The sequence below is a fragment of the Hipposideros armiger genome, unplaced genomic scaffold, assembly GCF_001890085.2.
Source record: "Hipposideros armiger isolate ML-2016 unplaced genomic scaffold, ASM189008v1 scaffold_328, whole genome shotgun sequence".
Lineage (NCBI taxonomy): Eukaryota > Metazoa > Chordata > Mammalia > Chiroptera > Hipposideridae > Hipposideros > Hipposideros armiger.
Genome location: NW_017731678.1, coordinates 1164676 through 1178641, shown reverse-complemented (window position 1 = coordinate 1178641; position 13966 = coordinate 1164676).

Below are 13966 nucleotides of genomic sequence, written 5' to 3'. Positions count from 1 at the left end.
GGTTTCTTGGTTGTGACACAAGGACCACGTGAATCATATACCTAGGACAACCTGTTTCACCACATGGGACTTGGGTGGCATAGAGACCTGGCACGAGCATGGAGCTCATGCTGCTTGCTGTGCTGAGAGAAATACGAGTAAAGTTCTTTGTCTCCAATCCAGGAGTCTTGTATCTTCGCCAGCACCCATGAAACTGTGGAAGGGTAACTTATTACCTGCAAAAAAGGTGAAATCTCAGATCGTTTACAATTCTTGATAATTAGTATTTCTGGGGCTCTTCATTTCTTTATGTAGACATTTTCATCTGGTATTATTTTCCTTCTGCCTGAAGGACTTCTTTTAACACTTTTTGAAGTGTGGGACTGCATGTAATTAATTCTTTTAGTTTTTGTATGTTTGGAAGAGTCTTGACTCTGCCTTCATTTCTGAAAGGTATATTTGCTGAGTATAGAATTGTAGGGAGACAGTTTTCTTTCTTTTTAAATTTCAGCACTTTTAAACATTTTCCCATTTTCTACTTGCCTGCATTGTTTCCTGTGAGACATTTGTTATTCTCATTTTTCTATGCATAATATATTTTTTCCCCTGGCTGCTTTTAGGACTTTCCCTTTATTGTTGGTTATGAGTAATTTGATTATGATGTGTCTTGGTCTAGTTTTCTTTGTGATTTTGGTTCTTGGGATTAAGCTTCTTTTGTACATAACTTTGTATTAATAATTTTCATGAAATTTGGAATTTTTTTACCATTATTTTTCAAATACTTTTACTGTCCCTCTTTCCTTTGTGGACTCGACCTTGCTTCATTTGGGATACAATCTAGTAATTCTTTTAATGATCTTGCCTCCTAATTCTAATATCTGTGTTAGCTCTGTGTCTGTTTCAATTGATGGATTGATTTCCTCTTTATGGGTCATAAAAATTTAGAAGATTATACAACAAAACTTGCTTATCTCTTTTAGGCAGTGATTTTTCTTGATTTAACTTTTTATCTCATGTATTTATGAGATAGAAAAATTACAGGCAGTTAGGAAAATGGCTGCAGTAGAGGGGATTAAGGTGGAGACCATAACAAATTCAGAGGAAATAACTTTTACAGCTAGCTAATAGATTCAAGCTGCAGGACGCGCCAAAACTCAGGTGGAGGAGGAGGAGGGCCATTCAGCTTGTAACTAAGACATTCAAGCTGAAACCCCGTCGAAATTATCAGCCCAGATGTAGGAAGGGAGCCAATCAGCTTGCAGAGCCCGCCAAGATTGACTGCCCAGCTATAGAAGATCAAACAGCTTTTGCTCAGTTATTATAGTTCCCAACACAGCCCAGCCCACGGGGCATTTTACTCGAACTCATCCCCCTCCCCTCCACTCCCCACCAACCGCAGATCTGCAGAGAGCTTTCCTCTTGTGCTTTTTTTCCCTCTTACGCTTTTGCAATAAAATTCCTCCTGCTTAAACCTTGCTTCTCCGGGTCCCCGTTTCCATTCTTCAGTAATAGCAGGATCATGATCCCGGGATTCCATCAGGATTCCATCAGGATTCCTAATTCATTTACACTTTCTAGCCTATGTCATCAATCATGTATTTCTTATGTAGCTATGCATGGTGTAATGTTTTCTAACATTTCATTTTGAAAAATATATTTTAAGCTTACAGAAAAAGTGTAAAAATAATAAACAGACTCTCAAATAGCCTTCACCTTAATTTACACATTTTAACATTTTGTGAAGCTGCAAACATTATTGTGAAATATTTTAATTCTACCAGCACTTATAAAGAATAATAAATCAAATATCTGTGAACTTAGTCCCAGAGCATGGACTACAAATATTTGCTACTGGCCAAAAAGCATCCCGGGTGAAGCGTGCAATGATGAAAGTAAACCCATCGCTATTATTCAGGGGAAAAACAGCATTACACTGTGCTGGTGATGAGTTAGGACACAGTATTCAAATACAAATGAGAGCATAATTCTTGTAGATAAAAATAGTCCTGCTTGTTCCCTTGGCAAGGCCTATGTGATCAATCTGTTTGCTTCTATCTGTAGCCTCATGCCTATGTGTTTTCTTCATCCGAGTATCAATTTTTCTTCAAACAGCATAAGGCTATAGGACCATAGGGCTAAGACAGAAAGAAAAGAAAGCCATAAGGACCAAAATATTTGATTTGGATGTTGCCAATGTATTTCCCAAGTTGGAAATGACTAATAGCGAGAAATGATTTTAAGGCTGGATCTCATCCCCACACCAATTTTATAAGTTCAGTTGAACAGATTTACATTTCACTGATTTTTTTTTTCTCTTGTGAAGACTTGAATTGTGATGCTTTTGTTCAGCATCAGGAAAGGCAGCCTTGGAATGCCTCTTGGAGTTGATGCCTCAGGCCTCTGTTACATCTCTTCAGCCTTGCACTCCTGTTTCAATGCAGCTGCAGTGGACATTTTCCTTTGCTCATAGACTCACTTTAGTATCAGTCCCCAAGCAAGCAGATGTCTTTCTGCCTTCTGCCTCATTTCCTTCTTAGACAAAGCTGGAACTGCCCTGGCCCACATGCAAACAGAGAGCAAGAACCTGGGAGAGTTCATGCCCCCAGGGTGCAGCCTTCAAGCAGTGGGAGTGGGTGAATAAACAGACCCATCTTTCAGCTCTCAAAGGGGCAGTGCTTGGAGGCATCCTGCACTTTTCCACCCTGGTCCTTGTAGAATCAAGCCAGCCTTGCCTACATTAGCAATCCTTCAGTATCATCCTCTCTATTCCCTCACTCCTACCTCCTGGGATAAACTACGAGCATCCTAAGTTTGTGGCCTGCTCTGCTTTTGGGAAATCCAAACTAAAACACCATTCACTGCTTTGCTTTATTCAATTCTGGTTTACTGAAGGCAGCTGGATTTAACTCTACTTGACTTACCAAATGCCCACAAGAGCAAGGACAATGCATTCTTTTCCCCAGTGTATTCTTTTTTTTTTTTTTAAGATTTGTATTTAAAAAAATGGCTAACATACAACATCATATCAGTTTCAGGTGTACACCATAGTTGTTGAACATTTATATACCTAAAGAAGTGATCACCATAAGTCCAGCAACCATCTGACACCAGTACTATGAGGTCTGACAATTAAGTTCGTGAATTTGTTGCAACAACGTTGCTAACATTTTTGATAGCAGAGGTTATTCACTATGAATTTGTACCAACTGGACAAACAGTTAACTAAATTTACTGTTTGGAAGTGCTGAAAAGGCTGCATGAAAAACTTAGACAAAAACGACCTGAACTTTTTGCCAATAATTCATGGCTCTTGCATCACAACAATGCACCAGCTCACGCGGCACTGTCTTGGGAGGGAGTTTTTAGCCAGTAAACAAATAGCTGTATTGGAACACCCTCCCTACTCACCTGATCTGACCCCCAATGACTTCTTTCTTTACCCGAAGAGAAAGGAAATATTGAAAGGCAGGCATTTCAATGACATTCAGGACATCAAGGGTAATATGACAGCAGCTCTGATGGCCATTCCAGAAAATGAGTTCCAAAATTGCTTTGAACGGTGGACTAGGTGCTGGCATCGGTGCAAAGCTTCCCAAGAGGAGTACTTCAAAGGTGAATGTAGTGATATTCAGCAACGAGGTTATGTTGAACTTTTTCTAGGATGAGTTCACGAACTTAATTGTCAGATGCTCGTATGCTATCACAATATTTTTTATTATATTCCCCATGCTGTACATTACATCCTCATAACTTATTTATTTTATACCTGGAGATTTGAACTTCTTATTCTCCTTCACCTTCCAGCCCCTTTTACATTTTTCAATTACAGTAACATTCAATATTATTTTATATTAATTTCAGGTGTACAGCATGGTGGTTAGACATTTGTATAATTTAAGAACTAATTACCCTGACTAGTACCCACCTGGCACTATACGTAGTTATTACCATATTATTGACTATATTCCCTATGTTTTACTTTACTTCCCCATGACCATTTTGTAACTACCAATATGTACTTAATCCTTTCACCTTTTTCACCTTGCCCACCAACCACCTTCTTATCTATCACCCTGATAAATTTAGTACCCATCTCATACCATACACAGTTATTACAATGTTATTGACTATATTCCTTGTGCTATGCCCTATATCCCCATGACTACTTTGTAACAACCAATTTGTACTTCTTAACTCCTTCCCATTTTTTACCTATCTATCTGCTCATCCCCCTTTCATCTGGCAACCATCAATATGTTCTCTATATCTATGAGTGTGTTTCTGTTTTACTTGTTTATTTATTCTTTAGATTCCACATACAAGTGAAATCACATTGCATCTGTCTTTCTCTTTCTGAAATACTCCACTTAGCACAATACACCCCAGGTCCATCCATGCCGCCGCAGATGGTGAGAACCCATTTCCTTCCATGTCCAAGCAATATTCCACTGTATATATATACCACCTCCTCTTTATCCATTCATCCTTTGATGGACACCCAGGCTGCCTACACACTTTGGCCTTTGTAAACAGTGCTGCAATGAACATATGGACACACAGGTGACCTTGAAGAAGTGTTTAGGGTTTCTTTAGTTAAATACCCTGGAGTGGAATTTCTGGGTCCTTCTTTGTCTCTAGTTATAGCCTTTGTATTAAAGTCCATTTTGTCTGGTAAAAACATTGCTACCCTACTTCTTTTTTTTCATGAAATAACTTTTTGCATCCTTTTACTCTGTCTGTGTGTGTCTTTCAATCTGAAGTGAGTCTCCTGAGGCAGCATATGTAAGGGGTTTGTTTTTTGATCTATTCAGCCACCCTATGTTTTTGAACGGAGCATTTAATCCACTTACATTGAAAGTAATTGTTGATAGATATGTAGTTATTGCCATTTTATTATTCATATTTTTTTAGTTTTTTCTTAAAGAAGTCCCTTTAACATTTCTTGTAATACTGGTTTGGTGGTGATGAACTCTTTTAGCTTTTTATTATTTGGAAAGCTCTTTATCTGTCCTTCAATTCTAAATGGTAGCTTTGCTGTGTAAGGTAATCTTGGTTTAGGTCCTTGCTTTTCATCATGTTAAATATTTTGTGGCAATTCATTCTGGCCTGTGAAGTTTCTGTTGAGAAATTGGCTGACAATGGGGGCTCTCTTAGAAGTTAGTAGTTGCCTTTTTTTTTTTTCCTGCCTTTAGGATTCTCTCTTTGTCTTTAGCCTTTTCCATTTTAATTATAATGTGTCTTGGTGTGGGCCTGTTTGGGTTCATCTTGTTTGGGAATTTCTGTGCTTCCTGGACTTGTATGTCTATTTCACCAGGTTAGGAAACTTTTCAGTCATTGTTTCTTCAAATAAGTGGTCTCATAAACTATCTCCATTTTTTTGAATTCTTTTTTTCCTTTTGCTGTTCTGATTGGGTGTTTTCAATCTTTGCTGGGTGGCCTTATGTAGTAGGTGTCCTGTGGGGCCCTGGGACAGTCTCCCTGGTCACTGCTCTGGGTGCTCCAGGAGTGTCCCTGTGTGGGTTATGTGTACCCTCCTGTTATAGGTGAGCCTTGATTGCTATTGGCACATCAGTGGGTGGGATTTACCTTCATGCTGATTGGCTGTGAGGTTTGGCCACATCCACTTTTTATTGGCTGCTGTGCAGGGGCACTTACTACACAGAGTGGGATTTGCCCCAGCAGGCTCTGGTGCCTGTTGAGACTTGCCCTTTGGGTGTGATGCTTATGGGGCTAATGGATGGTGCTTTCCTGGGTCTGAAGCCAACCTCCAGGTATGTTGGTTCTGGGGCCTCTTGGGAGAGGCTCTGGTGCAGACCCAGATCAGCCACTTCCTGTAACTGGCCAGGGAGTACCTGGTAGGAGCTACAAAGCAATCTACGGTTGGTCACTGCCTGTACTGGACCTGGAGATACTTGGGAGAGGCCACACTGTGAACCAAGGATGGCTGCCACCATACCAGGTCTGGGGTAGCTCCACAAAAAGCCATGACACACTGAGGCCTGCTGCCAGTTGCCATCTCACTGAAGGTTCAGCCACCTTTAAAGCCTTGTGCTAGGTGTGGGGGGGTCTCAGTGAGCCACCAGGGTGGATAAAGTGGAGCTCACCAGACCAATTCAGGTTCAGGTTTGGCTATGGCCATGGGAAATGGCTCAACACAGGAAAGATGGCTCTTGCCTCCAAGCTGCCCAGAAGAAGAACCCCAAGTAGGGAAAATGGCAACTACCTCCTAGGCCTCACCTGAAGCCACACACCTCAGTCTGTGCCCCCGTATGTCTCCTATGCTCCCTGAGTTATTGTTCCTCCACTGGAGTACAGGGTTAGTGCCTGTGGACAAGTCTGTATGAGCCCCTTAACAGGAAGCCTGGGTTTCTTATACTCTTCCATTTCACTCGGACAGCGGGAATCCCCAATGTTTTTCATATCCAGATGTTGTGGGGCCTCCTCTTCTGGCAGCTGTACTCTGGGCTGGTGTGCCTGGTTGTGGCTGGGGTCCCTTGCTCCTCTGTGGGGAACATCTGTAGTCAAGACATCCCTCTCAATTTTCATTTCCCACGTGGAGGTTTGGGGTCAGCCCATTTTGTGTCTCCACTCCTACCAGTTTCAACAGGGCTTCTTTTTTTATATCCTTAGTTATAAAACTTCTGTTCAGCTGGACTTCAGATGGCTCATCTAGTTTGTTGTTCTGTAATTTAGTTGTAATTTTGATGTGTTCATGCTCTGAGGGAAGTGCAGTGTTTATCTACTCTGCCATCTTGGGTTGTTTGATTTGTTAATATTTTTTAAAATTACTTTTTAAATACATTGGACCAATTGGAGGAAGGCACTTTGAGGGAATGACATTAAGGAACCATGAGAAGGCAACATGAAGGCTTGTGGTGTAAGATAAAGAAAGGTAGGTGTGAAAAAAGATGTTGGATCACTTTGAGCATGATGGCCAAAAAGTTGTATTAAATTGAATGGAACTGTGAAGCCATTGGTCAATTTTGAAGAGGCAATCAGAACAAATGCTCTATATTAACTGTGTTTAGAAATGGCAATGATTTACTCTTCCAAAGTTCAGTTAAACACAATTTATCTGAGATAGGAGTTGGCAAACTGTGGCTTGCGAGCCACATGCGGCTCTTTGGGTACATACATGTGGCTCTGAAGTAAATTTGAAAATGAAAATAAAACTATCATAGCTTCATTTACAAAATTTTTAAAGGATATTATTCACATAATGGTGATTTCATTTGTTTTATGGCTCTCAAATAATTTTTAAATTGTTGTGAGGGTCAGGATTGGCTCTTTCATCTCAAAAATTTGCTGACCCCTGATCTAAGAGAAGAAACTGTGGCTTCTGACAGTAGATCTTTGTTAGAAATTTGCTAAGAATTCACTTTTTTAAAAATTTCAATTTCCAAGGAAGTATTCTACTTCACTGCTAAAATTTGCTCATTCCAGTCTCTCCCTCAGAGCAGTGAGATTAGGAGGCATTCTTAGACCTGGAGTCACATTTTCATGATTGCTTGGAGTGTCTTTAGATAACTGAAGTACCAAACATTTCCCGTATTTAGAATGAGACCTAGTCATAGTTTTTCATGTGAGGAATTCTGCCATCTAAGTTATTTGTGCTTGTAATTGAACCCAAAATTGTTGTAGTCAAAATTGTTGTGCTATGTTTAATAAAAAATGTAGGTATGAACATATAAATGTTGTAAAGAGCCAAACAAATGGAATGACAAAAGAACACAACATTATGTCAGCTTAAGGCTGCAAACCAGTAACAGAGAAAATATATATGTGTCTAGAGTGTGCATAATCTGTAAGGGCTGGATATTGCAGAATCCTAGGAAGGAGGGACTGCAAGCAAACCCAAGGAAACTAATCTCAACAGGGAACCTAGAAGAAAATAAAAATGTTAGATTTAGGGGAAAAGTATCTAGGATCAAAAGAAATTAACCCAGTGTTTTCATGTGACTTCCTAAATGCAGTAGGATAGTTATTATTACTATTTTTCCTATTTCTTCTTTTAAGAACCAACAGGGCTGAGGAAATTGCTTTAATCATTGTGGTTGTAAAACAAGTCATAGAAGAGAAGTTAGACATATGTGCTAAATTAAACACAGCAATATTTCATCATTTTTAAGCTACTAATATCTATTGACGTAAATGGCTTAATTCACACATAATATTTACTCCTTGCAGAAATTTTTGGTACTAGGAGGTCAAAAACATTTGTTATGAAATTAATTAACCAGCTTCTAAGCAGGTTTCCCAAAGCATCAGCTCTGCTTTAGTAGAGGCTCTAAGAGGGTTTAAAATAGTGATATTCTTTACAGAGGAAAATAATATTGGAAAATAAATTAAAAAACTGAGGGGAAAAAAGAGAATCAGCACAGATGGCCTGGTTTGTGATGGGAAAAGAGGTCAGGTGTAATATAGTATTCCATTTCGTTTCTAAAATGAAAAATGCCTTCATATTGGCAAGAAAAATCTGGTGTTCTCATTCAGCCAAGGAGGTCAGGTCAAAACTTTATCTTTTAAGAAATAGATCACGTAATTGGTTGCTTGAAAGTATTTGAAAGTTGGTACAATTGAAGAGCCATTTCCCCTGAAGACTCACTCCTCTTAAATTGAGCAAATGTCAGAAGCAGACATTAAAAAGCTAATGTTTGTCTTCTAATTCTCAAAGACTTTATTGTGTGTGCTTCCTGTGGACTTGTGTACATGAACTTTCCTGGGCTTGTGTAAACGGTTCATACCAGGCTGCCTCTAACCACTGATCCCTTAAATGGAAGCAGCACTTCAGAAACTATTAGTGGACTCCAAATAGAAGGACTGGTTGTAACTCTTTCAGACCCAATGACCTCTTTCTGCAATAAGCATTTTTTATTTATTTATTAGCATTTCATTTTTGTTCATTTTTTAGTATTGTAATTTACATACAGTAAACTTAGCTTTTGTTCTGATGTATGACTTTGAGTTTTAATACCTGTAGAGATTCATATAGGCACCACCACAATTAGGTCAAAGCACGGTTCCATCGCACCAAAAGATTCCCTCATCCTGACCCAACCCTCATCCCAACCCTCATCTTAATTAATTATAACTGCAATGTCTTCTTTCCAAATAAGATCACATTCAACATATCTTTTTGAGGAGGACACACTTCAACCCATTTCAAACAGTTTGTTTCTTCTTATTTCTGAGTAGTATTCCATTTGATTGGCTGTAGTACCACAGTTTATTTATCCATTTGCTTAATTAAAGGATATTTGGGTTGTTTCCAGTTTGGGGTAATTATGAGTAATCCTGCTATAAACATTTGTGTATAGATTTTTGTGTGAACATAAGTGTTCATTTCTCTAAGGTAAATACCTAGGAATAGAATTGCTGGGCAATATGATAACTATTTGAAATTGCTTCACCTTATAAGCAGCAGTTATCTAGAGTGGATGCATCATTTTGGATTTCCACCAGCAATGTAAGAGAGTTCCAGTTGCTCTGCAGCCTCACAAGCACTTGATGTTGTCAGGTTTTTTTAAATTTGGTTCTCTCTCTCTCTCTCTCTCTCTCTTTCTCCATTTGAATAGCCATATAGTGCTATCTCATTGTGGCTTTAATTTGTATTTCCCTAGTGACTAATGATGTTGAGCATATTTTTATGTGCTTATTTGCCAACTGTATATCTTATTTGATGTGTTTGTTTAAATCTTTTACTCATTTTTAATTGGTTTGTTTGTTTGCTGTTGTATTAGGAGAGAGCTATGCATACTCTGTATACAAATTGTTTGGTAGATATATGATGTGAACATGTTTTCTCTCACACTATTGTTTGTCCTTTCATTTTATTAACAATGCCCTTTGTAAAGCAAAAACATTGTAATTTTAAAGAAGTTCAATTTATCATTTTTTTCTTATATAGCTTGTGCTTTTGGTGTCATACATGTGAAATCTTTGCCTAATCAAAGGTCTCAAAAATATTTTCCTATACTTTCATCTAAAGATTTCATACTTTGAGTTTTAAATTTCTAAATTTATGTCTATGATCCATTTTGAGTTAACTTTTGTATAAAGTGTGAGGTTGAATTAATTTTTTCTTTGCCAGTGTATCTCCACTTGTCCCAGCATTATTTGTTGAAAAAGTTATCCTTTCTTCATTGAACCGTCTTTGCACATTTCTCAATTGACCATTTGTATGGGTCTACATGTGGAATTTATTTTGTTCCACAAGTTTATGTTTCTATCTTTTCATTGGTACTACTACTTTGATACAGTAGATTTAGAGTGATTTTTAAGTTGGACAGTGTGAGCTCTTCTCCAACTCTGACTTTGCCAAAATTGTTTTAGCTATTCTAGCTCTTTCTCCTTTTCACATAGATTTTAGAATCAGCTTGTCTGCAAGAAAATCCTGCTGTTGTTTTGATTGGGGTTGCATTAAATGTATAGGTTCATTTGAAAAGGATTCACATCATAAGTACAGTCTTGCACCACATAAAGACATTTCAATCAATGAGAGACCACATATATGACAGTGGTCCTGTCCTGTAAGATTGGAATGGAGCTGAATTTCTTGTAAGAAATGAAAGGATATGTGGTTCAGGAGGAATTTTTTTTTCTTTGATGAGCGCAATCTGTGGGGCTTGGCAATAGATTCCCTCTTACTCATAGCACCTCGATTTTGAGTGCACAGATTACACCCCAGTCAGTCAGCTACTGACCTGTTTTAGTGCAGAGAAGTCTGTCTACCTAGTGCTACATATTCAGAGGCCACTACAGCCCCCACAGGTCTAGCTTGATGGTCTGCAGAGTACGTTGCTGTAAATTGTTTGTTGAGGACCTAAGACCCGTACAAGGACACAGGTCCACAGGAGCCACCTTGACAAATATTAAGTGTAAATGCCATTTTGACAAAAATTTTCTGTGGTAGTGTGGAGCCAGCCTGTTCCTGTACTTGGGAAATATTTTCAGGTTGTAATGATGTAAAGCATAGAAAAGTTTTATTTTTTCCATCAATTTAATGCCAGAGAGAACCCTTTGTGCCAGACAGGGTCAATGGAACCAAAAAGAAATGTGCAAAGTCAAAACTTTGAGTCTTCAGTCCTCTAACCCTCTCCATGTCAAACACCCTCTTAATTGAATACCACAGAATTCCTTAATCTGACCACTGCTCCAACATGCGATAGCCAAAACCACCTTGCCATGACAATCCCGTGTTCCTTTATCTGTCCTTCTTGATTTCCTATTCCCACTGATCCTAAGACCACCTTTCACTCCCTCTTGACAGTCATTTTTATGATGATCTATACCTTCCCCACCAGTTTCTCCTCCATATTTCTAATAAATCCAGCCCACATCTCTGTTCATGGAGCAGCATTGACAGCTTTGATGTTCTCTTTCTGACCTTGTAGGGGGAGAGCTTAGGGGATAATGTTTATAAAGCCTATAGTCTTGTACAGTCATGTCCTAAGCCTTCACATTCACTCCCCACTCACTCACTGACTCACCCAACGCAACTTCCAGTCCTGTCGGCTCCATTCATGGTAAAGTGCCCTATACAGGTGTACCATTTTTTATCTTTTTCACTGTATTTTTCCTGTACCTTTCCTACATTTAGATACACACAAGTGCCATTATTTTACACTTACCTAACATACTGAACAGATGTAGCCTAGGAGCAGACCATGGGAAGCAGACTGCCATCTAGGTTTGTGTAAGTGCACTCTATGATGTTTGCACAAGGACAAACTTGCCAAGCAACACATTTCTCAGAATATATCCCCATCGTTAGGTGATGCATAACTGTATATTGAGTCTTCCAATTTACGAACTCAGCTGTCTCTCCATTTATTTAGGTCTCCTTTGATTTCTTTCATCAGCATCTTGTAGTTTTATGATTTTTGCTTTCAATTGTCATACATATTTTAGCTAACTTAAGAGACCTAAAAATGTTTATTATTTTAACCCAGGTATTTACTGCTAGCTCTTCAAAATGCACATAGTAATCCTCCCTGTGCTGTTTCTACCTATCTGAAACTATGATGTCACAAATCTTGTTGAATCCTCATCAGGCTCCTCCATGGAAATATTCACCTTAAACAGAAACAAATAAACAAACAAAGACACCTTGTAAATATTATGCTTTTACTTTGCCCCTTCTACATTTATTATGACCCTGTGAATGTATTGGGTACATGACTATGGTAGGCAGTAAATGCAGCTTTGCTTTATTTATACATTATTTTGGTGGTATTTTCCACAAATACACAGTCGTTAGACAACACTGTATAAGAAAGTGATGCTAGGAGCTGTGACAGTCCTTTGCAACCATGGAAACAGAAGCTAACAGAAGAACAGTGTGAGAAGAAACCTGGAAAGAGCCCAGGTTCTTGATGATAATGTTGAGCCACTAAACTAATCCTGGGACCACACAGTCCCCGATGTCCTTGTCAAGTAACTGAAAATGTCTTTATGGTTTGAACATAGTTATTCATGTATTTGATTATATGTAGCCAAAAGACCCCAATACAAATAACTGATTTGACTCTATTATCACCTATCATTCTCCTTTTGTGCCCCACACCTGTTAGGTTTTAACCACAGTGGTCCACATCATTACTTTTCTGGATCTTCTTTTATTTTTTTTATTTTTTTTTTAATAGCTGAGCCATCCTGCTACCTGTTGGCAGCTCAGCGGCTGCTCAGCTCAGGCCAGGACTCGAACCGCTGTTGCTCAGAGCTCAAACTCTTGAGCGAGCTCTTAACCAACTGAGCCACTTGGCTGGCCCTTGGATCTTCTTTTAGCTCTTACTTTTTCTCCCAGGCTGGAGTGCCTTCCTGTCCCCTCCCCAACTTCCCTCTCTTACCAACCCATCCTCCTAGGAAGGTTCCAATCCCATACTATTGCTTCTAAGAGGGTTTTCTTGACACTACACATACCTTCCCCATCCCCAGCTCTCTCTTCTCTCTCTCTCTCTCTCTTTCTCTCTCTCACACACACACGTTCATGTACAGAATATTTATTGTATTTATTGTAGGTACTTGCATGACTGAGTTGCTGTTGAACACAACAAAAACTAATGTTTACTGAGTGCTTATTTTGTGCCAGGCACCATGCCAAGTACTTAATTTGCACTGTCCTTTTTTTTTTTTTAATCTCCATGATGTTTACAAATTACTCTTATTTTCTTCATTTTACCAAGGAGACAATGAAGTTTAAAGAGACTTAACCAGTTTCTCAAGGTCACAAAGACAACTGGTCAGTAGCAGAGCTATACATGCCAGCCCAGGTCTGGCTCCAGACTGGAACTCAGAGTACATTACACAGAAGTGAGCAAATGTGGCACAAAACTTGAATTTATTTTCACTGCTGTTTCATATTATGAGAGGAAAGGCTGTGTTGAGTTCCATGATATGTTCCTGTCTGCTAGCATGTGCCTTGCACAGAGAGCTCCACAATACATGCTCCCAGTGATCGGATGGGAGTCCTTTCCTCTGAGTACCCGCCTGCTCGCACATGCTGTTCCAGGCTCTAGCTGTGGACTTCCTTTCTCTAGAAACACACCAGTCTTTACTAGCCTTTAGCTAGCCCTGTTAGAAATGTGGTTAATTCTCACAAAGACGTTAGCAACTAACAATGGTTTATGGTTTCCTTCTCTAATGTGTATCTTTTAATAAAAGGTGTTTGGAGAAAGTGATATTGAACCCAAAGGAATGACTTCCTCATGGTCAAACTTCAGGTCCATTATGAGATTCTTGAAGATAAACTGTTGACGATACACTCAAAAAGCATTTTTTGAACAAATTATGACAAGGTTGTGGTGATGGTGGGTGAGGTGGTTATAGAAGGAGAAGTGATGTGAAAGAAGCAATGTTTTCAATACGAAAGCATTTCGTTTCCTTCCGAGGCACATAAAGCTTTTTCACTGATTCTTCACTGAGGAGCATACAGATATTTCACCGCCTTCATCTTCTTTTCCAAGTGAAGTCTTATAAACTCAAAAAG